The sequence below is a fragment of the Triturus cristatus genome, chromosome 3_2, assembly GCF_964204655.1.
Source record: "Triturus cristatus chromosome 3_2, aTriCri1.1, whole genome shotgun sequence".
Lineage (NCBI taxonomy): Eukaryota > Metazoa > Chordata > Amphibia > Caudata > Salamandridae > Triturus > Triturus cristatus.
Genome location: NC_140584.1, coordinates 675,827,483 through 675,853,271, shown reverse-complemented (window position 1 = coordinate 675,853,271; position 25,789 = coordinate 675,827,483).

Below are 25,789 nucleotides of genomic sequence, written 5' to 3'. Positions count from 1 at the left end.
CTGCTGGCAGGATGGAGAGGGCAAAGCTGAGCATAGCCCCACTTACACCTGAAGAGACTGTGCTCTGCCTTCACACACAGGGCCTAACGACCCTGCATTGTGTGTTCTGCCAGCTTGGAACCAGGGCAGGGTTGGCAGAAAATTCCATGCACTTCAAAGTGGCTATCTAAAACCTTCTCCCAACTCCCAGAACCAGGACACCAGTGTATAATGGAAGGACCTCAGACACCGGCTCTTGAATATACTTCTTGATCTGTGTATACTCTGCCAGGACTGCTTTTCTACAAGTAACTGCTGCTCTGCTGTGCTGACCTGCTGCCATCTTGCCGAGGGAAGAGGATTTTGACCTGTGACCCATATTGAGCCCAGAACCCCAGAGTGACTCAAGGGCTAGTCTGCTGGCCTCCTGATCTGAGTCTCTGGGACATAAAATGGCTCCTCAAGTTCCTGGACCTATCTTCAATGAGTTCCTGACCCAAAGTGGTGCCTCTCAGGTCCTGGACTCTTGGTGTGGCTCTCGTGCTCTTGAAATCAAGCTTTTGGGCTCTTTGCGAATGGACCCATTTGCACCAGAACTGTGCCACTCGCATCGAAAATCAGCGCAATTGCTGCTAGACCGTCTCTTCACATAGAAGCATCGACAGCCTGTGGGAGACCGTGACACCCAGCCTGCTCTTCACACCATGCCAACAGCCACCCGCGGTGCACTCCTTGCTCCTTTCAACCAGATTCAATGCAAACAGGACTCTTGGCACAAAACTTCAGAAGGTAAAATTTCAGTGGAACTAATCTGGGACTGTCTCTGTCCCAGGCTCCATTGCGGTTGGTCTTAACTTTTGTCTTTGACCCAGTCCCAGTGGTGTTTTCACTTTTTTACTGTTTGAAGTCTTAACTAAAACTTTACACATTGCCTCTAAGTTTAGTCTGACTGCTCTATGTCACGCTACCAGTGGGTTGAGCACAGGTTAATTCGGGGTTTGCTTGTACCTTACCCTGACTTGAGTAATCCTTACTAGGATTGTATTTGCTGCTTGACCAGGGCTCACACCCCAGTCAACCAGTAACCTAAATGTTAACATATAAACAATGTGGGATAATTTCCAGTAAAATGCACAGAAAGTGCTGCAAAAGTTGGTAGTCACTCCTCGGAACCTTTACCCCATTGGTTAGGGAGTGGCCAGATAGTTCCCCCAGCCAGAGGCTGACACAGCGCATAAATGTGGCACCCTAGTAGCCTACTCGGAACACCTCTGAACCTGTGGAAGACAGAAGGACTGCACCTGCTGTTGTAACCTGTGAGGAGAACCCTAAAGTCTGGATCTGCACTCACTATCCAAGACTGAAAAGTGGACTCCAGCGGTCATTTGGCAGACCTCCTGTTAAGCTTCAGGGACATACAAGCTACAAGAAGTTCCCTTTTCTGAACAGCCCTGCTGTGGGTTCCAACTGGACCTGGCCTGGACCCTGGCAGTGGCTTCTACTGGAGTGAGTCCTGACCCCTAAGTGGTGTCCCTGACGTCCTGGGGCTCTTAGATCAGTGTAACAGTGCTCTACTTCTGCCTAACCCTAAAACCTGGGACTTAGAACATTTTTTTATGTTTTTTGCCTGGAGAATTGACAGAGGACCGGGATATGTCTGCCATGTTATTCCAACAAATGTGCTTTGCCATCCAGCCAAAGACTCAGGGTGCTCCCGCTTTGGGCTTTTCCACAGCAGCATATGCATTTTAGAGGGACGTTGTAGAGAATGTATCCCACCTGGGGAGGCCTGTTTGGCTTCGGCTTAAAACCCTGCTTTGACAAAGTCCAGTGATAGATATCTTCTGTGAGCAAAGGGCGAGTGAGAGGCCCTCCATGGACATGAATTTTGAATTTCTACTACTTGGAGCTTTTCTTCTAAAGTCAACATTTTCTCCAGGACTTTGTCATACGGCTGTTTGGCTTTGTGCAAACCATCTCGGCTACAGCCAGCTGCTTTGCCCTACTGAGGGTTTTTGACTTCCATCTCAGAGATTAAGTTAGAAGATAAAACTTCTGACCAGGATGAACTTGGTCTCTGTGTCTGACCCGAACTCCATCGGTCTTGAACCTCACCCTTGTCCTGGTTTACCCGTATCAGTTCCCCATGGTTGTCGCTTTGCGTTTTTTGGTGCTATGTTTATCTAAAACCTTAAAAATTCATATTTCTGATTCCCTTATTGGATTTATGGTTCTTTTGTTATCATTTTGTTTATTAAAATATTCTCTAGCTTTATAGATTGGAGTGGGATTTTTATTGGATTGTGTTTTCAACTTTTTAACTTTTTGGGAACTTCTAAATGCTTTACACATTTTCCTAAGTTAAGCCTTTCTGATGAGTGCCACAGTTATCAGGGGTTGGTCTAGGGTTTAGGTTAGTGAAACCTTTACTGGACGTAACAGAAATAGTGACGTTATTATTTGTGGTGGACTACCATTCACCCCAACTAATAATCCACTTTCTCACATGCACCTATTATGTTGCATGGTTTATAAGGAATTTTGCTTGGAATTACATTTGATTTTGCATATGTTTAGGCAGAATTACACAGTTCTGATTTGCAACAGTGTAATTTGCATTACCATTTCTGGATTATATTTCGCATCAATATATGTGTTGACATTTGGACCAATCAATGCATCATGTCTTTTTGCACCGATCGTTTGGTGCAAGTGACATTTTTGTACTAAAAGACACTATGTAGATCGATCCAAACTCTATCAATGTTGCAATATATGTACTTTTTAAACGTTGGTTCAAAGTTCTATTTGCTTTAGTGTCATCTTTGTATTTCAGAAAGAGTAAATAACTGTGTTTGCTTCATTCATTGTTTTGCACATAGGCTTCAAAGCATAATAATGACATATTAAGCAGCTGCGCTTATTCCAGTTTGTGAACACATCTGCCACTCCCCTTTATTTGGACCATTGGATGAGACTGTGGTCAGGCGATGTTGCTCTGCTGTTGTTGTCAATTCTGATCAGTGTTTGCGCCCTGTGCTCGCCAGCACAAGTCATCCTAACGGCGAGCTCATGATTAATTCAGGGACAGCGCTCCACAGCTCTACCCAGGACGTCTGCACACTTAACCCATTTTCATATGACTTTGTTCTTTATCGAGTGCGTAACCAAATTAGCTAGTTTTTATAGATCTATCCAAGTGATACAAAGGGCATTTTGTATTTCGAAGGTCCCTAAGGTTACATTATCTATTTTTCTTCGGCCTTGGAAGCATGAGTGATGCTGTTGTATGTAGGGATAGGACTAGCTAGCCTCATGGAAAGGAGCCTGTGCTGCTCTTACATTTGTGCTAGTGCTTTTCAAGCATAGTAGCCATACTTGCAGAAGCATTAAGACACAACAAACAGCAAAAGGGTGCAGGATAAAAATACCTGAATAATTGTTTTTGGTATTTTTAAATGTAAGCCTGTCTTTAGTGGAGCCGATGAAACCCTAACCCCTTCAGATGCCTCAATGAAATATCCTTTTCTTACAGTAGAAAACAACGACATTAAAAAAAATGTGAACTACCAGGCAAACATTACTCTACATTCCAAGGAAGCGTTTATCATTCAGATGCATATCAGTCTTGGTCAGGTAAACCCCTAGATGCTAGGCTAGATCCCTTCTGGACAAGAACACTAGCAGACTGCTCAGACATGTTTCAGCCTTGTTGGGCCTCATCAGTGAGGTACAGCTTGAGCCCCCATGGGCCAGTGAGGCCTAGACCCACGCATGAGCATCACCACTCCAGGTAGAACGACTGAAGCAGCACCCAGGGCTCATTTTACTCTAAGGCAGATTAGAAGCAGACGGGTTGAGAACATCACTTGTTTCAAATTCACATCTATCTTGAGGGTCATATTTCTCTGAAGTTTGCACATTTTTTAGAGAGGTCGGGCTGCCCTTCAGTCGGTATGAAAGGCTCAAGAGTCTGTTGTCTCTGAGAGGTACTCAGCGAGGCAAGGATTCTTGTTTGGAGAGGCTAGGAAAATGAGATTATTTCAGGCTTGGTATTAGTAACAGCCACTAAAGTTGATAGAGTGACACGCAAACGGCACTGGAATTGTTTGACTGACAGTACGTATTACAAATATTTATTGGATGTTAGAGAGCTTGAATGTAAGACAGTCCATCCTGTGAGGAAATAGAGATGAGAAAAAGCGAGAGAAATGTGATGTAAAGGAACAGAAATCGACTAGGTGCCGGCCAGAAAGTAAGGTTTGTAAAAGTAATGAGACTTCTTGTTTCAAGGACTTTTAGTAGGTGTGTGTATCGACATATAGCCACTAAACAAATACTAAAACACAATACAACACAATATCTGTGTCGTTTAAATGTATCATTCTTTTTTTCCATATTCACCCGCATTTTGATTTTACCCTGTCTATTGTGAGTTTTCGAGTATCTGGCTAAGTGTTCCATCCTTCCAGCAATACTCCAGGAATAAAGCCTGTTTAAAAAAGGTGAATTATGTTAGGGATCTGTTTTCGCATTATATTAGACCTGGCACCCTCTGCGTGGTTTTACTTGACTTTTTGCCTCTACCTCCCGTATTTTTGACTGTGTGCTGGATTTAGTTTATGCTGGTTTAGATGCTTTGGGCACTTTGCCACTGCTGAGCAGTGCCACAGTGCAAGTGCTCCCTGTGTACATTGTGATTATGACTGGTTAGCCATGATTGGCATATTTGATTTTCTGGAAAGTCCCTAGTAAAGTGCACTGTGTGTGTCCAGGGCCTGTAAATCAAATTTTGCTAGTGGGCCTGCAGCACTGGTTGTGCTACCCACACGAGTAGCCCTTCAAACTTGTCTCAGACCTGCCACTGCAGCATCTGCTTGTGCAGTTTTTTTTTTTTTAAAACATCTTTTTATTTAATAAAGATAGGGCAAAACATATTTATACTTGTGCACACATATTACAGTTGGTACAGTTTCTTATTATCATTGTACATGTCTCTGTTACAGTTATTACATGATGGCTCCCACCATCTGACCTCCCTCTAATGCGGTTGCTGCTCCTTCCCCCTTCAGCTCAGATGTTCCTCACATGGCACCTCCGGTGGATCGCAGATAAAACCCCTGTACTTATTCCAGGCTCCCCACACCCTCCCCCACTTCTGGGGACATCCCCGGTGAACATATGCAGCCTTCTCCGCCACCATGGCTTCGTCCATGTCCCCACACCAGTCACCAATCGTTGGTAAGCATCTGGACCCCCACAGTCTAGCTATATTCCTCCTGGCAACCATCATACCCAAAGTCGCCCAATCCTGTGCTGGGTGAGTTAGATTGTTAGGTTCCCATATATTTAATAAGCATCTTTTAGGCTCTGGTGCCACCGACACCTCTACTGTCTGTGAAATCGTCCTCATCACTGCCACCCAGTACGTCATGATCTTCGGGCATTGCCATAGAGTGTGCTAAAACGTACCTTCCTCCCGCACTCCCTCAGGCAATATGGACGGAGGGCATTTCCTATCTTATGCAGGGTTAATCTTGTGTAGTATACCCGGTGCAATATCTTCAGTTGTATTAGTCTTAATCTCGAGGGTATCGCCACCTCCCGCGGCGATGAGAGTGCTGCCTGCCAGTCTGTGTTGTCGAGTTCCCCTAGTTCCGCGGACCATTTATCCTTCAGTGCCTGCGTTAGATCCGGTAGGTTATTAACTAACTTACGGTAGGTGAAAGAGGTGGCCTTCTTCCTCATGTAATCAGTTAGAAGCCTATCTTCTAAGGGGGATGCCTCTGGTAATTGGGTGTTTGGCGTGTAATGCATGTCTAATCTGCATATACCTAAACCGTTCAGAGGGTGCGAGTTCGTATTGTTCTTGTAGGCGCTCGAACGTAATCACCCCGCCCTTAACCCACATGTCACCCACCGTTGAGATTCCTATTGCATCCCAGTTATTGAATCCCTTGCTTTTTCTGAGTCTCCCCAGCCGCCGTGTATCCCAGAGTGGGGTAAGCTGTGTGATCACCCCCTGCCATCCCAATTTTTTCTGTGCCGAATACCATATGTCCACAGTGTGCGTCGTCGGGCCAATCAGTGGGTTAGCTCCTTTTCGATTGTATAAGGCTGCCATGACACCTCCGTCTCCTAGCACATATCTGTCCGCTTGAAACGCAGGGTCGGTCTGCGGGGTGTGAATCCATTGATTGATGATTTTCAACTGTGCAGCCCAGTAGTACAGTTGTATGTTGGGAAGCGCTATACCCCCATCATTCCAGCTCTTAACCAGTTTGTTCATTGCAATACACACTGGCTTGTTTCCCCATAGTAGACTAGACACCTCAGTCGCTATCATTTTAAAATAACTCGCCGGAACCGGAAATAGAGTGTTTTCTATGGCATAGAGAAATTGTGGGAGCGCCATCATTTTAAAGAGTGCTGCCTTCCCCAGCAGCGTCAGCGGCAGTGTATGCCAGTGCTTTGTGTCCCGTTTTAGCCGGTCTAGGGGTTGCAATACATTTTTTTTAAAGAATTCTTCAGACCTCGGCGTCACATAGATACCCAAGTATTTGAAGCCCTCCGTCATGACCAGGAGATCACATTCTTTAGGAAGGCACGGTGGCACAAACAGAACCGATTTAGACCAATTAATAGTATAGCCAGACACTCTCCCATAATTTTCACAGACGTTCAGTAGCACCAAAATGGAGCGCCTCGGGGAGGCCAGATACAACAAAACGTCGTCTGCGTACAAGGAGATACAGTCCTCCCATCACGCCGCCCACCTGAGTCCCCTGATAGTCGGTTCCCACCTAATCAGTGCTGCCAGCGCCTGTGCAGTTTTTAACTGCCATGTTGACAGGGCAAGTGAACCCACTTGCCAGAGCCTAATGTACCCTTTTCTGACCTGTAAGTCACCCCTAAGGTAGGCCCAAGGTATCCCCGTGGGCAGGGTGCAGTGTGTGTAAAAGGTAGGACATGTATTGGTGTATTTTATATGTCCTAATAGTGAAATACCATGCATTTCGTTTTTTCACTATTGAAAGGCTGTGTTTCCCATTGGTGTTGTAACATTTTACAAGTGTAACTTTCAATTGGGACAATATAGAAAAAATAAAGTTTGTGTTGCCTGAGCTCAGAAATTAAACATACACCTTTTAGTGAAGTTGTTTTTTAAATTATGTTTTTGAAAATGCCACTTTTAGAAAGTGCAAAAGAAACAATTGATGGACGGAATGCTGGACAATGCAAATATTCACCTCCAGTCACAAGGATCTGGGTTAAATCCATCATTCTTTTGCTCACCACACTACCCAAGTTTGGACCCAGCCATATGCAAATCAGTCTTGACCCTGTTCTTTGTGTGAACAGTCCAGGGGAAACCTGCCAAGCCAGGTCCTCCCTGGACCGGAAACAAGCATCCTGGGACCGGTTTCAGGGCTTCACCCTTCATCAGCCAGGCTATCTTGAATCCAGTGGTGTAGTGAGCATGGGACCCTCGTCTGGGCATACCCTTCCCACTTAGGGCAACATATGCAAAAGAAACAATTGATGGACGGAATGCTGGACAATGCAAACGTTCACCCCCAGTCACAAGGATCTGGGTTAAATCCATCATTCTTTTGCTCACCACACCACCCCAGTTGGGACCCAGCCGACTGTAAATCAGTCGTGATCCTGTTTCTTGTGGGAACAGTCCAGCCCGAACTGCCAAGCCAGGTCCTCCCTGGACCGGAAATAAGCATCTTGGAACCAGTTTCAGGGCATCACCTTCATCAGCCAGACTAGCTTGAATCCAGTGGTGTAGTGAGCACGGAACCCACGTCTGGGCATACCCTTCCCACTTAGGGAGACATATGCAAAAGAAACAATTGATGGGCAGAATGCTAGACAATGCAAACATTCACCCCCAGTCACAAGGATCTGGGTTAAATCCAATATTATTTTGCTCACCACACCACACTAGTTTGGACCCAGCCATATGCAAATCAGATTTGACCCTGTTCCTTGTGGCAACAGTCAAGCCTGATCTGCCAAGCAGCCAGGTCCTCCCTGGAACGGAAATAAGCATCCTGGGACCGGTCTCAGGGCATCACCCTTCATCAGCCAGGCTAGCTTGAATCTAATGGTGTAGTGAGCACGGGGCCCACGCCTGGGAATACCCTTCCCACTTAGAGTGACATATGTAAAAGAAACAATTGATGGTCGGAATGCTGGACAATGCAAACATTCACCCCCAGTCACAAGATCTGGGTTAAATCCATCATTCTTGTGCTCACCACACCACCCCAGTTGGGACTCAGCCGTATGTAAATCAGTCGTGACCCTGTTTCTTGTGGGAACAGTCCAGCCCGAACTGCCAAGCCAGGTCCTCCCTGGACCGGAAACAAGCATCTTGGAACCAGTTTCAGGGCATCACCTTCAACAGCCAGACTAGCTTGAATCCAATGGTGTAGTGAGCACGGAACCCACGTCTGGGCATACCCTTCCCACTTAGGGCGACATATGCAAAAGAAACAATTGATGGGCAGAATGCTAGACAATGCAAACATTCAACCCCAGTCACAAGGATCTGGGTTAAATCCATCATTCTTTTACTCACCACACCACACTAGTTTGGACCCAGCCATATGCAAATCAGACTTGACCATGTTCCTTGTGGGAACAGTCCAGCCTGATCTGCCAAGCTAGGCCCTCCCTGGAACGGAAATAAGCATCCTGGGACCGGTCTCAGGGCATCGCCCTTCATCAGCCAGGCTAGCTTGAATCTAGTGGTGTAGTGAGCAAAAGTCCATCAGTTGTTCTTTTTGCATTATCAGCCTGAGTGGGAAGGGTATGCCCAGACGTGGGTCCCGTGCTCTCCATGCCACTGGAGTCAAGCTATCCTGGTTGATGAGGGGTGAAACCCTGAACCTGTCCTAGGATGCTTGTTTCCAGTCAAGGGAAGACCTGGCCTGGCAGTTCGGGCTGGACTGTTTACATTGGGCACACAGTCAAGACTGATTCGCATATGACTGGGTTCAAACTGGAATGGCATGGGAAGCACAAACACGCTGGATTTAGGCCAAGATCTCTCTACTTGGGTGAATGTATGACATTTTTCTGCATTATGTCCATCAATTGTTCTTTTTGCATTTATCACCCTGAGTGGGGCGGGTAAGCCCAGACGTGGGACCTGTCCTCTCCATGCAACTGGAGTCAAGCTATCCTGGCTGATAAGGTGTGAAACCCCGAAACCGTTCCAGATCTCTCTACTTGGGTGAATGTATGACATTTTTCTGCATTATGTCCATCAATTGTTCTTTTTGCATTTATCACCCTGAGTGGGGCGGGTAAGCCCAGACATGGGACCTATCCTCTCCATGCAACTGGAGTCAAGCTATCCTGGCTGATGAGGTGTGAAGCCCCGAAACCGTTCCTACGATGCTTGTTTCTAGTCCAGGCAGGACCTGGCCTGGAAGTTCGGGCTGGACTGTTCCCATTGGGCACAGGGTCAAGACTGAGTTGCATAGTGCTGGGTTCAACTAGAATGGCATGGGAAGCAAAAAACCGATGGATTTAGGCTCAGATCTCTGTACTGGGGTGAATGTATGACATTGTTCTGCATTCTGTCCATCAATTGTTCTTTTTACTTTAAGAAAATTGACATGTTGTTGCTTAACCATACTGTGTCTCTGCCTGCCTGTAGAATCAATGTCTGTTTTTTAGCTGACAGGGGCTGGTTTGTGCATCAACTCTGGATAGTCATGCAAAGGGAGCCGAGGTGTGCCCGGCATATGTTGATGAACCATCCGGGACGAAAGTGGATGGTTCATCGACTGTGGCTGCCTTTTACAATGCTGTCCGCATCTCTTGCCAGGATAGGACAGAACTGGTTCTTGTGTGCAAGAGAGACTTTTCTTTGAGCTTACTTTAAAGGAAAAAGTAGTATAAGTTTTGGGGCTTTGACCCCAGGATTTTAGAACACTTCTAGATCAAGAGGAACCTCTGCCAACGGGAAGAGCTGTGAGGAGGTGTTCTGCTCTTTTTATGTGTGTTGCTTTGCTGGATTGGCGTGCAGTTGCTGCTTCTGCCATAAAGAGGAGAAAGCCTAGACTTTGCTGTGAAACCTCTTTGAGAAGATTCTCCATGGGCTTGATGTAGAACTTGCCTTCTGTTAAGAAGTCGCAGGGATACTAAGATTTCACCTACAGCAACCTTGAACTCCACTGCTGGGTGTTCAGACCTGCCTTGTGGTGCCTAATCAAGTTTATGGGCACTAGGAGGTTGTTTCACTGACTTTCCTGGTGAAAATCCACTCATCGCCCTTCCAGCGATGTTTATCCTGAAGCAAAGTTCCATGCAGCAAAATCGCTTTGGTTTCCCACATCTTGCTCATCTGCGGCTGCTTTGTTTTGTGAATTTTGACACATCCTGTGGTACTTTGTGAAAAACACCTACATCCATAGTTTTCTATGGACAGAATTGCTAAAACCTTTTAAAAGTGATATTTTGATAAGCGTATGTTAGATTTTCGTTGTTTTGGTCTTGTTTCGTTTAGATAAAGATACATTATTTTTCAGAACTGGTGTGGTGTCCTTTTGTAGTGTTTTCACTGTGTTACGGTGTGCTTGGGTACAACTGTTAGAAGGAAAGGTCCCTACCTGGACAGGGTGCAAGTCCCTGCTGACTAGAAACCCCTATTTCAAATACATTTTGGACAAGCGTTGCCAGCATAATCTTGAATTTAAAATGGCTAGTGACCCAAAATCATCACACTTTTTAGGAATTAAAGTATCTGTTCATTGATTCAGAGACAATTTCCCTTTAAAAAGATTATTATATACTTGGTCTCAATGAGGAACTTGATACATTTTGATTGGAAATCCATCCAACTCCACAGATTTATGTATTTTTAATGCACTACCCTTGCGTTTAGAAAGGCAGATGTTCAACAGTTACATATGATTTTGCATTTTTTTTTGCTGGGATGTGAGTAGGGAGCGGGAAAGGCGGAAGGTAAAGGTACAGAAAGAGGTGGTGTCAAACACTGGGCAAGAAGAGACTACTTGTCCTCAACAATGGGGGCTGCGCAAGCCGCAATTAGGTCGAGCTCGTCTTCATTGCATCGTTGTGCAGGTGACGTCATGGTGGTCATCCTCTATGGTTGTGCAAACTGGACCAAGTACAACCCTTCAGCAACTTGAGCGTCAGTGCTAGCAATGTTGAGCAGTCACAGCCTTGTCGGGGATGTAGCGAGGGAGGACTTAAGCTCAGAACGCAACAGCAGGGCAATAACTTATTGTCCTAACCAGTCTTTTATTTTTAAAAAGAAAAGTACCTTTATACGGACCAAAACCAAGTGCTACACATTCAATAATAATCAGGTACAATTTAGTGAACTGGGTGCTTGGGCTATCTGAGCCTCAGTTAGTAATCCTATTCCTCAGCCCTTGGTTTCCCTCTATTTTGTTCTAGGTGGTTTCCCTCTTTGCAGGATGAGTAGTGATAGTGTCAGTTTAGGCAAAGATGGAGATTACCCCTCTTGTGAACTATCAATGCACTCAGTTGCAGTCTTTCTCTGTCTTTGGTAAGTTCTGAAGGCTTTCAGTTGTCAGCCGGCAGCCAGCTGGTGGCAGCACACTGCCCCTCTCACGGTTCTGGGAGGGCAGGCACACCATAGCTGCAATGCAGCTTCCACCAGCAACAAGTTTGCGGCTGAAGAGTAGCAGGAGCAGACAACAGAGAGCACTAGAGTTGGCAAAACAGTTAATCTGGAGTTGCGGTGGCCCCACATGGGTGGATCATGCCACACTTTGGCAGGCTTCTGGGTGTTAGACTTTGCACATGCCCTGTGGCAGGGCACTAGATTCCTTAGCAAAAGTTGCTCAGGCCCGGCATTGGTTTCCTCAGGCACAGCAACAGATGGGCAAGCCTCTGAGTTTGGATGAGATGAAACAGCACAGGACAGGCGCAACAGTTCTTCGGATCCAGCTGTCACAGTTCTTTGGTCAACAGCGGCACATGTCATCAATGCTCACAATACTCATCTTAATAGAACTGCAAACAGGAGAGTCTGGTACCTGCCGACACCTGGGACATGTAGATTGCTCTCCTCCATCCACCTTCCTATAGCAGGCTCCACCAGCACTGAGGTCTGGCTATACCTAACTCATCCCAGACAGTGCAATGAAGTAGACAACACATGTGATGCATGGAATGCTTCTGCTGGGTTGGCAGGCTTCTTCTATCTCTTATCAGGCAGGTTGGCATCTAGGTCCTTCAGGTCAGATGAACAGTTTGTCTCAGTAAGGCAAAACTCAGACGATACCCCTCACCCTCCCTCTGGGAAGCTGGTAAACAGGAACCTGGGGCCGTAAAGAAGATGACGGGGAAGCCTGGGGGTGGTGGCACATTGAAGGAGGGTGCTGGGGGAGGAGTGGGTTTATCGTCCTCAATCAGCAAACCTTTCCCCATAGTTAAGGCACCCTCAATAATGCCTGAAATTACCTCACTACCAGTGATTGAACCTGATAATCCATCAACGTTGAGCCAAGTGGAAGGGGCCCCAGGGCAGGTGGATGCTTCCCAGATGGATACTTCCACAACTGCACAGACAGGGGGGGTCACAACACTAAGGGACTCGCTCAATGACCAGGGCAGGCAAATGAAAGTTAATAATGGAATAGGCAACTTGGTATCTCCTGCACTGAGAAAAAGCAATGATATGAGCGATCTCAGGCCGGCAATTACAACATCTCCGGCCCTGGTCCCAGAATCCCTTGCCTACGCCTCGCCAGCTGCTGTTCTCACGACTGAAACGGGCCCTGGCAGAGGGGAGGAATTTAATCTAGGCCTAGAAGATAACCCTGGGTCCCTGACCCCTCAGACTCCGGACACCGCTGCTGAATATTTTTACTCTTTATCCAATGGCTCCATGTCCGGCACGGAGACCGAAATAATCAGTTCGAGTGAAGGCAGTATCTCAAATGCTAATGAATCTGATCCTTCGGTTACCATGGGAACCATTCAGCAGAAGAAAAAATCGCGTTGTAAAAGACGAAGTCAGCTTAATTGGGACTACTCAGACTCTCTAACCTCTTTCCCCCTCGGGGAAGAGGCCTCCAAAACTCCACATGGGGAGAGCCCCAAAATCACATCAGAACATTTGTCAGAACCCTCTTTAACCTCTATATTGAGTACAATAAAGCATTTTCAAGAGGAAGTCCGATCCGACAATCGTACGGCTTAAGGGGCCGCCAAAAAGCTACAAGGGGGCATAAGGAAGTTGAACAAGATCTGTACAGATATCGGTGACTGGGTTACAATGGTCGAAGGACGCACAGAGAATTTAGAGACCGAAGTTGCCACCATAAAAGATCAAGGTGCCTCCCATGCGGCATGCCTAACAGATATAATGGCGAAAATGGAGGAACAACAAAATAAATAACGACGGAACAATCTTCATCTTCTGGGGATCCCCGAAGGAATGGAAGGGGATGACCCAAGACGGTACATTGTCAGACTTCTTCCAGACGCTTTTCCTGAGCAGGTCAACTGGAACTGGGACCATGAGGTTCAAAGGGCACATCGCTTCCCCTTCAATCTAAAACAGCATAGAGATGGTAGTAGCTTTGGCAGCGAGAATCCCAGGGTCTTTTTGGTCTACTTTGGGAACTTTCTTCTTAGGCAGATGGTTTATGATCAGGCTAGACCGAATTCCCAGAAAGAAGTTGATGGAGTAAAGTTTTTCGCTAAGCCTGATTTCTGCCGTGCAACCGTGGAAAGGAGGTGGGGGCTCTGACAATTAATATCTCCTTTTTAACAGCAAGGTGCCCAGGTGTACCTAATGAACCCAGCTAGACTAAAAGTTATATTTAATGGAACCACTCGGGTCTTTTTGTCTGAAATTAAAGCTGGAGAACATCTGAAAGACATCACCGGGAAAAAGGGCTGAACTAAGCTGGGTCTAGTATCAAGGCTAATGTGCTAATCCGCGTAGATGTGGTAGTTCTATGAATTGCTTTTTTCTTTTTCTTATCTTTTTTTTCTTCTTTTTTCACATTCACTTATTATTTCATGTTTTTGTCACAAGGACATGGTTGTAAGGCCTTCTGCTCATTGTATGTACATAAGCCGGCTAACTCTTTAAAACATGCTCACCCTCATTCAGGGCTTTTCTGATTGCTTTAATTTTGGGGGGGCAAGGGTGGGAAGGGGGAACAATAGGAGTGCAGTGGGAGGAAATGTGGTGTTTTTTATTCTACGGGTGTTGTGCAATCAGGAATCGGGCATGGGAGACTTAATACAGTTGACACAGAGGAAGCATGAAACAAGGGGAACATTGAGACTGGAAGGGAAGGGAAGCCAGAAACCCAAAAAAAGAGAGGGGGGAAAAAAAGGGGGAAAACATGGGGAAAATTAAGATAAAAAAAGTGTGGATGTTGGAAAATGAATACTCATTTCTTTGTCGGTTGTAAAAGTATGATTTTTTCTATGTTTTGGTCTGCTCCTGAAATCTATGTTGGGCTATCTAGAGGCTTTTTAATTGTCTTTAGAGTTATCACTTTAATTCTTGGAATGGTTTTTAGGCAAGGTCAATCAACCCAGACTATAAAATGAGTATGATGAATAATCTCTGAATTGTATCTGTAAACATCTGCGGCCTAAATGATGCCACAAAGAGGCAAAAAGTAGCACAGGGATTACGCTCACTGGGGGCCGACATCGTTTGTCTCCAGGAGACACACATTGTAGGAGCACAGAAGCACCTGCTGAACTCACTGGGGTACAAAGTCATCGGGGGAACCTCTCAGGGCGCACGGGTAAAAGGAGTTGGGATTATGGCACAGAAAAAACTTCCTATAAAAATTAATAGAGTTAAATCTGATTCCCTTGGGAGATGGGTGATTGCAGGATGCCCTTTACCCCCTAATCTTGTCTTCACTATATGCTCCAATTACGGGAGTAATCTAGACAATCCGGGAATAATCAATTGGGTAAATGTAGAATTAGCACATTGGCCTCTTCCAATAATTCTCTGCGGCGATCTAAACATCAACTTGCCTAGCATATGGAAAATGAGTGACCAGTGGCACTATAGAGGCAGGAAGCCAAAGGTATATCAGGCTATACACAGCTTAACGTATACTCATGGTTTACATGATGAATGGGTTGAATTAAAACCTAAACAAGAGGGATTTACTTTTTTTTCAGCTCCCCATCTCTCTCTGGTAAGACTTGACTACTTTATGGTTTCTTCCTCTCTGGTGTGGGATTGCTCTATCGACATTGCACCACGATTTATGTTAGACAATAATCCACTCATTTTAAATAGCGGGGGCTGGGTTATAGAGGAGAAGGCTCGAATTGGAGTTTTGAAAAGGTGCTCCTATATGATAATGGACATCGGGCACACATGCAGGGCTAGAGTCAAGAGTTTTTGAATAGAAATATTGGGTCAGTCCCAACTATGGTCGTGTGGGACACCTTAAAGGCAGGTATTCGTGGAGAGACGCTGCAATTCTCCATCAGGAGAAACAAAAAATAGAAAATGCAGGTTTCTGTTCTGCAAGATAAAATGAAAAAAGCAGAAGAGAAACTAACACAGGCAGTCCAGCTAGGGTCAGAAATTGGAGCCGCACAGATTGAGGTAGTTGCTGCTAAAGCCGAGATTGGGACTATAAATGTTGAGAGAGTGGCTGCAAAGTGGGTCTCGGCTAACTAAACTATTACAGGAGAGATTACCCGGATAAGATACAGGGGGCTTTCTGAGAATTTTATAAAAATCTTTACACAGAGGAGAATACTTGTTCCTCCAAGCTTAGAGAAAGAGAAACTTCTGAATATTATAAGACAATATCACTGTCCCAACTTAGTACGGAGAGTCACGATCGATTGGGAAATCCCCCAACTTGGGAAGAAATCTCTATAGCACTTGCAAGCCTATCGGATGGCAAAGCCGCTGGTATGGATTGCATTCCAGTGGAGTTCTATAAAAAAAATCCCTCCAAATCAAAGATTTTTTTACGGAAGTGGTAATATCCATTTTTAATGGGACTTCTCCTCCCCCTTCTTGGTCTACAGCAAAAATCGTAATATTTCCCAAAAAAGATAAGTCACCACTAGAGATGTCTTCGTATAGGCCAATTACTCTTATAAACACCGACTCCAAAATATTTTCCAAGATTATCGCATTTAGACTATCTACCTGCATTGAGTCTCTTGTTTCCAAATGGCAGCATGGGTTCATCCCCACAAAGGGCACCACAGAACACATCCGTCGGACTCTCACTCTATTTGACGCCGCCAAGGTGACGGGAGACCCGATCTCATTAATCTTACTTGATGCTGAAAAAGCTTTTGATCGGGTCTCCTGGCAATTTTTGTGGGGCGTCATGAGGCGGATGTGTTGTGGACCTAGGATAATGCAAGCTCTTCAAGCCCTATATCAAAATCCTACAGCCAGAATCTCAATCAATGGGAAAATGACGGAGCAAATAGAGATCTCACGTGGGACGGACAGGAGTGCCCTTGTTCCCCGCTGCTCTTCGCCATATATATTGATCCCCTTATTAAAAAATTCGAAGACAATCCGGAAGTTCAGGCGGTGAGTAGGTTTGGTATGGATACTAAGATCATGGCCTATGCTGACGATCTAGCAGTGGGGACCCCAGAACCCAAATTGGCCATCAGGGCCTTGGAACAAGACGCTCAAGAGTTTGGGAAGCTGTCTGGATACGCGCTCAATAAAACAAAAACACAGATTATTTTAAAAGAAGGAATAAACTGGGTAGATAGCAGTGTAATCCAGAAAGCTAAATATTCAGGGGTCAATATCATTGCCGATATAGACTCAATAGTAAGGGAAAATCTGACTCCGATGGCGGCTGATACTAAGATAGCACTTAATAGAATCAACAATCTGCATCTGACCATAGTGGGGCGATGTGATGTTTTAAAAATGATTTTCTTTCCCAAACTACTTTATTTATTTAGTGCAATAACAAAAGCATGCTCCAAAAGTTCGAACACATTTTTTCTCAATTTTTCTGGGTTTATTCTCAGCCGAGGAGGGCTTTTAAAGTGCTCTCTCTTCCTAGGGATAGAGGAGGGTGGGCACTCCCTAACTTAAAATTGGACTACTGGGCCGCGTTATTTCAATGTTGCACTGAATTATTGCATGAACATTCTGATACGAGTACTTTGGGACTTCCATCCCCCTATATATCACTACTCGGGGAGGCGGCGCGAGGCTGTCTTTGGAGGCAACTAGAGTTCGGCTACTATAAGCGGGTCAGATTTAAGACTCTGATGAGCGCGTACAGGGTCTTTACCAACATACGTAGACTTTTTGGACTTGGCAGACTAAATTACTATACACCTATCAATAACAATATAAACTTACCTATTATCTTCGGGAAGACGTATCTCCAAAAACGGTATAAAACAGGTATCTTAAAGCTGCGAGACTTAGTGACTTCTGAAGTAGTTCGGCCTTTTAATGACCTTAGAGCTCATTACAACTTGAATGATAATCAGACTTTCTTATACTACGCCATAAAAGACTTCTTGACCCGTAAGTCGGGAGGGCTGGCAGTTTTTGCAACGCTAGATCTTATTGACAAATTGCAGGGTTCGGTTCCACCTCGGATTTGGTATACTTACTCAATATTAAATAGTCAAATGCCCGATGACCTGGTAAAGGTAGAGGAAAAATGGCAACAGAAACTGAATGTCCCCCGTAATACCTTTTGTCTCTCATTGAGCTCTGCTCAGTGCAATCTGTTGTCAGCCAAATTACAGGCTCAATTTTCTAAGACAGGGGGCCCGATTCACAGAACTAACTTAAGACAAAATCCTAAACTTACTACCATTTTGGTATTCACAGAAGGCACTTACTCATTTTGGTATTCACAGAAGGCACTTACTCATTTCGGTATTCACAGAAGTTAGGAGTCCTAACTTTAGGAGTCCTAAATGCCTTCTGTGAATACCGAAAGTCTTAAAATTAGGATTTTTCTCAGTTTAGTAGTAGTATAGTTAGGACTCCTAAGTTTAGGACTCCTAAATGCCTTCTGTGAATACCGAAAGTCTTAAAATTAGGATTTTTCTCAATTTAGTAGTCCTAAATTTAGACTTAGGACTACTAAATTGAGAAAAATCCTAATTTTAAGACTTTCGGTATTCACAGAAGGCATTTAGGAGTCCTAAAGTTAGGAGTCCTAACTATACTACTACTAAACTGAGAAAAATCCTAATTTTAAGGCTTTCGGTATTCACAGAAGGCATTTAGGAGTCCTAAAGTTAGGAGTCCTAAACTTAGGACTACTAAATTGAGAAAAATCCTAATTTTAAGACTTTCGGTATTCACAGAAGGCATTTAGGAGTCCTAAAGTTAGGAGTCCTAACTATACTACTACTAAACTGAGAAAAATCCTAATTTTAAGACTTTCGGTATTCACAGAAGGCATTTAGGACTCCTAAAGTTAGGACTCCTAACTTCTGTGAATACCGAAATGATTAAGTGCCTTCTGTGAATACCAAAATGAGTAAGTGCCTTCTGTGAATACCAAAATGGTAGTAAGTTTAGGATTTTGTCTTAAGTTAGTTCTGTGAATCGGGCCCAGGATTCTTCTTATATAACTCCCAGCAGAATTGCTAAATGGGGAACCGGTAGAGGAACATTATGTCCTAAGTTTTCTGAGTTTAGTGCAGACTTGGTACATATGTTTGCCACCTGCGTGAAGTTAGAACCTCTGATGAATAAAGTACAGCAGTTCCTGGGCACAGTTTTATTACAGGACATTCAACTAACTCCAGTAATTATTATGTTGGGTTTACAAGAAACGTTGAACAGAAGGAATGGGGGAGCTTTAGTATTTTTAGCCATGACCATTCTTAGGATCTGCATAGCTTCCCACTGGATAGATCCAAATCCCCCAATGTTTTCGCAATGGCTGGCTCGACTGATAGCAACTTGTAAACTGGAGAGCGCCATCTATGCCAAAAAGGGCATGCAGGCAAAAAATAAAAGGCATACAGATATGGGATGCCTTTAACCAAGTGGCTTACACAAATGAATTGTTGGGGCTCGCCTAATGTATTTCTTATGTTGAGTTTTTGATTGTCCCTATTTTTCTCGTCTTTAATTCAATGTCATCAAAAGCTAATGGTTGCTTAGATGGATAGACACTCGCACGGGAGAATACAAATGTAGTGTAAAACTGTTTTTTGAATTCCCACTGCTTGTAAAATGTATTGTATTTGTCGCTGGGACTTGGGAGGGGGTGTGGGCGGGTGACGTAATGAATTATTCATATTTTTGATCCTTTGTGCTGCATATATATTTATAAAATTAAAAAACGAAAAAAAGAAGAGTGATCAGGGAAAAGACAAAAGGCTGGCCTCACCTAAGGGATCCATTTCACCTAGAATAACAGAGTCTGCAATCCCACTCTTCACCCTCACCACCTACTAAATTGAAGTTTGACTGAAAGACTAATCAGCAATTTGAGAGTATTGTTGTGCATGTATTCCAGGGCCTTTGTGTTCTCGGTAATTGGAATACAAGCATTGGAATGAATTGACCGTTTAGAGATTGGCAGCTGCTGTCGGAGTCTCGGTATTGCCAGTTGAAATAATCTTACTTTGTGCTTTGAGTGTCGTCTACCATTCAGTGGTGATGAGTGGCCACATAAAGGGACCTGCATATGTTTGGGTCTTCTGGGCCACCAGAGGATTGTGAAGGACATTTGAGGAGTCGTACAGATCATTTGAACTGCGTGGAAACTGCCTGTGCAACCGCCAAATTGATGTTGACGATCGCGAATGAGGAAAAATCTCGCCGGGAGGTTGATTTTCCTCGCTCGTGCTCGCCAAATTGACGTTGATGAACGAGAGCGGTGAAAAAAACTCTGCTCCGCGGAGCGGAGTTTTCTGGAACTTGATTTGGTTTCAGCACTGCCTGTATTTCAGAAATTGATGAACAATTTGTTCAAGTGCCTGTCTGCAGTATTGGTTTTCCAAGATGACATTTTAATTTATGAAAAGAATGGATACTGATGAGAGGCTTAAAAGTGGGTTGAAAATTCTAGAATTACCAGGTTTAACTTTAAAGAAAGACAAGTGCAAGTTCTGATGGGATGGTGTGCATTATTTGTGACATCATGTGTTGATTAAGGCGATTGAGGTAAAGATGAAAACATTGAAAGAAATTGAGAAAGCACCCACACCCTGTGATAAGGATCAGCTGAGGTCTTTCCTGGGTTTGAGTATTAACTATTATGCCAGGTTCATGGAAAAAGTTGCAAGTAAGACTGAATGCTTGCGTGAACTGATGAAGAAAAGCATAAAGTATGTGTGGAGTGGTGAATTTCAGAACATTTTTGACCAAATAAAAAAGGAAATGGTTTCTGCCCAGTGGCTTAAACTATTTGATACTCATGATTTATGCATCATCACTGCAGATACCAGTAACCCTGTTTAGGTGCAGTTTTGATGCAAAAGAGAGGTGATAGTAAAGAGGAAATCATTGCTTTCAAGTCTAGTGCTCTACGTGATGCTGAACTGACTTACTCTACCATCGAGAAGGAAGCTCTCGGCTTGTGGTGGGGGGGTCATTATTTTAGAAACTTCGTATGGGGCAACCAATTAATTCTCCGCACTTATCACAAGCCACTGTCTGACTTATTGAATACAGGCAATGGAATTAGAGCAACTCCACATATTACAAAGTGGCAGTGCCGTATGCACGAAAATTAATATAAGTTACAGTTTGTTCCAGCAATACGTAATTTTACAACCAATTGTTTGTCATCTTCACCTGTGGAGGCTGAGGTGTATAATGGATGGAGAGGATAAGTTGGAATTTGTATGCTCTGTTAATATGGTTACTGGTGGGGTATCATCAGAAGAGGAGTGGCATGCAGCTGAGCGTAAGGTGTTGCCGGAACTTATCAAATGTGTGACTAGTCGTTGTCCATGTGCACATACCATGGAAGAGGCATTGATCTCATTTTGGAGGTCTGTTAATGAGTTGTCCATCGTTGATGGAATTTTATTAAGGAGTGAGCGTTTAGTGATGTCTGAGAGTATAAGGCCCAAGAATCTTGAATTCGCTCACAAAGGTTATATTGGCATGCGAGCAATGAAGTGCAGGGTCAGAGAGGATTTTTGGTGGTCGAGTCTAGATAGGTCATTGGAACATTTTGTGAGGTAGTGCATTGCATGTGTCCTACGTGACAAGCCACAAGTTACTGTGCCTTCACCTGTTATGGCAGGGGTCAGTAATGGAGTGCTGTGGCACAAGTTGGCATTCAATCTGTCAGGACCTTTTGGGATTCTAGGGAATACACCAAAGTATGCCCTGGTATTGATTGATTACATGTCCAAGAGGACTGAGTGAAAATCAATAATCTCAGTTTGAAGGTGATCATAAATTTATACTAGTAGGTTTTCATCAGGAAATGTTTTTCTGAAGTTATTAACTGACAATGGTGCCCAATTAGTGTCCAAAGCAAAGAGTGATTTTCTTGAGATGAATGGCATCAAACATTGAATGACCACTCTGAATCATTCCCGCAGAAATGGCCTTGATGAAAGAGTCAATAGAGTAAATGAAGACTAACTCCAACTGACGTTAATCAATGGGCTGGATTGGGAAAAGGTGATCAATGACATGTTGTAGGCTATGAGAACGACCCGCACATAGTACAGGAATGCCTCTCTTTTCTTTATTATGGGGCAGAGTTGCAAATACTCGTTTGAACAGAGAGTGAATGGGGAGAAAAACTCTGGATTGTGAGAAGGTGGGAAGTGTGTGGCCGATAAGGACATTGTCAACATCGCTAAGTTAGCATGAGCCCAACAGCCATGATGCTGCTTTTGCGCATGTTACTACATGGCTTTATTTTTGCAAGACTCTGTTTATACCTTTCACATGAGAATCGTCTGCTTGGTTCGTTCTCTGCCTGTTTCTAGAGTTTAGTCTGAACACTGTGAACAAGGTTGATAAACAATGCCCTTTGTTATTCTGTTCTGGTCAGTCCCTAGCATCTAGAAAAAACATGCTCAACACAGCTGCTGCTGGAAACTTGTGTTTTGATATTATGGGGATGCATGTTTAGGTGGCACACACTTGGAGATGAAGCTTTCCAGGGAGAAGAGCAATGCGGTTCCTATGATGTAGATATACCATCTAGGCACTAAGGTAGGGGGTCTGCTGACAAAGCCCACAGATCTTCGATTATATAATAATACTTCTTCTTACCAAGGGGAGGGTGGTTAGGTCTTATAGTCCTTTATCCACTGTCTTTATATGATGATATCTCCCTTTCTGATATATGGCCTTGCTGCAATGCTAACTGTATTGATATTATGCATTTTGCTGCTGGTTGTGGCTTGTATACTGCGTTTTAGAGCACAATAGTTAAAATTAACATTTTAAACTATATTCAGGTTTTGGTCTGTTCTTATTGTGGACAGGTATGAGAGTGTGAGCGAAAAGGTGTGTTTTGTTACTGCGATTCGTGAGAGATCTAGGAGTGTTGTGTTCTGGGTTGTCTAATCATTTGCATCTTCATGAGTGAGTAGGAGAGAGAGTGAGACACTATAGCTAGTCGGTCCTGGGTTCGTAGGGCACTAAGGTGGTGGGAAGGCTTAGCCCCTAAACACCGAGGTCCCATTTTCCTGCGCATAGTTCTGTGTATGTGCAGAATCCCTGCAACAATTCTAAATGAGAGTATTTGTGACAGGGTGTTACAGACAATGGGTAGAATTCTGAAAAGCTTCTACCAATCACTAATAACTAAAAAGATTCCTTTGTGAGCTGACTCTCAGTCATTTCAAGACACTTAAATGCCAAAATGTTGGTGGCTAAACCGTACATTTGGGTACAGTTTGTGTTTGGCACAAACAGCAACATTACATTCCACCATTTTCTGATTCTGTTATAAAGTAGGATTTCATTTTTTATCATATTTTTATGGAGTTTTGTAACAAATACAGTTCACAAAAAAGAAAAACAGTGCGGTCAGCATCAGATTCAAATTGTACAGAAAATTGTCAAGTGGAAATGGACAAAGGAAAGCAAAGCGAGCATGTGCGAGATTTAGCAGCCACTAGCGCAGCTTTGGGCCATGACGGCACCTTTTCTTGTTGTGTTGGCGAGCGCAAGCAACCATGACTTCATCTTGAGTAGATTGTCTTCTTGAGAAGCAGCTAAAACTCCTCTAAGAAGCCATTTTTTATTTTACTTTTTTTTTCAACAAGAAGGAAGTGCTCCATAGACTCCAACTTCCTGTTCCTGTCCAGCACCCTCCTCCAAGTGCTTTGTCCATTTTCTGGTTACTTTTCATTTGAATTTGAAGTTGGAAGGATCGCTCTCTTTGTCTGCTGCATATATGCCATTGGATTAAAGGACTTTGGTTTTATGATATCACAGATCAGTTCAAAAACTGTTATATTGGGGTATTGTTTGTTTGATAGGGGGCATGTACCAGATATTTTTTATTTGTATTCAATTTTTTAAATGTACTAGGGTGAGTGGCCTGTACTTCAGTGGGGGCCTAGTTATTTTGTTGTTGGTAATTTTTTATCTTTTGTAATATATTCATTTATTTTACTATGTCGATTTGTCTGCCAATGGGCCATCCAGCTAGAAGTTCCAGTACTAGTCATGGGTGCCTGAAACAACTGTTTCTGTGGTATGTGTTGTTTAAAACATCATTTAGGGCATGGATGGCATTAGAATAAATAAAACATTTGTTTTTTGAGTATTTCAATTTTTGTCTTCGAAAAGTGTATTGGTGGGGTAATATTTGATGCCTTGCGAGGATGTGCATTGTAAAAGTTTTATAGTTCAATTAATTTTCGATTTTGGCACTGATGAACTAACGGTAGTGTTTTCTTCAGTGTTACTATGCCTCATTTTTCTGGCCCGTGACTGTGTTTGTCATAAGCCACCATTTGTCTTTGTTCTCCATGCCATTTGGCCAGAGGCCATTTTGTGTAGTCGGTGTCCATAGGACAGCATGTGTTGTCCAAGCCTTCTTGCGTTTTGGCTGACTATGTGGCTGGTAGTCATTTTATGTAGTCAGTCAGTGTGCTTTTGTCATAGGCCTGCATGTGTTCTTTGGTGTGGTCATGCCTCCTTGCTGGTTGTTGTTTGACCATGTGGCCGGTGGCCATTTTGTGTAAACAGACTGTCTGCTTTCAACATAGGCCTGAATGTGTTCTTTGTTGTGTCCATGTCTCCTTGCTGGTTGTTGTTGTTTGACCATGTTGCTGGTGGCCATTTTGTGTAGCCAGCCAGTGTGCTTTGCCATAGGCCGGCATGTGTTCTTTGTTGTGGCCTTGCCTCATTGTTGGTTGTTTTTGGTGGACCATGTGGCCGGTGGCCTTTTTGTGCAGATATCCTTAGTTTACTTTTCTCTTGTTTTCATTCAAAGCTATTTTCTACGGAGATTGATATGAGATGGCTTATGCCTTTTGATTTTGTCCAACTTTTTACTTTTCTCTTATAGCAGTTTAATTACGTTTGATGATCATTGCATGATATGTATAATATTATCATGAACTGAGTTTTATATTATTTGCATTTTTTGAATGGCACTTTCTTGCCTCCCAATGGGTTGCTCATAGTCCCCTAGTACACCAGCAATCATTTCTTTCTTTTTTTGTGCAATTTTTTATTCATTATTTAAAATGTTGTTACATTGTGGTATTTATTTATGTTTTAACAATTTCTCCCATCCATTTACCCATACACCCCTTTCCAGCCATAGGTGCACAGTCATACAACAGCATTATTTTTGTAAGTATTATTCCATTTTCACCTGGACCCCCTGCCTGCCATAGGTGCACACACATCAGCATTCATTTTTTTAAGGATCATTAGTTTTCCCCCAGACCCTTTTGCCTGCTATAAGTGCACACCAGAATTTATATATATATTACAGCTCCAAAAAACTGGCTAAAAGAACTCACATGACTTCTATTTGTTTAATTCTGAGCAAATGCATTTCGGCACCTTGCCTTCCTCAGTGCTCATTTCAAACGCCATCAAAGTCACACATGTTTAAATTACATCACAGGTATTTTCATTGGTGGGACATAAAGAATAGGCAGTGACAAAGGACTAGCACAGTCCCTGGTGAAAATACTGATGTTTTGGCCACCATGTCTGCAAGGCACTTAATCAAATGATAATCCTTTTGTTTTGCCATGATTAGAAAGTTCTTAAAATCTCTCATAGACAATACCACATATGGTCTTCACTACAATAAAAAGGAAGCGTTTTCATCCTTCTGCTATACCTTTCATACAGACTGTCTTTGTGGTCCTTTGTGCAGCCTTCGTCCCCCAAAACCGGACTGGTGCCATAATGATATTTGTGTCTTACTTAGGCAGCCCCACCATTGTTAGGCACATGTATGGCTGGATTGGAGTTTGACCAGTGTGTAGTGAAGAAGCCTCCCTATTCCCTTCAAGGACATTGGAATCAATGCCTGCCTCCCTCCCATGCCTATCCTTCTTCTATCATCCCCTAACAGGGGTGCCCTAGTAAAGATCACTTGATTTACAAGACTGCCAAATTCCAATATTTAACTTGCATCAAAGAGGAGGAGATACAATTGTGTGCCTACTACCTACCTCCCTGCTAGGATTGGAACAGGTAAATAAATATTGCACCAATGAGTAGCACATTATTGAGCAATTGTGAGTGATGATTGATGATTCATGTGGTAGCGATCAGTGTGGGAGGGTGCTCAACTAATAATTTGTAATCCTGCTTTTGAGGATTTTCAATGTTTGGGGGCTGATGAGTGATCATTTTTCC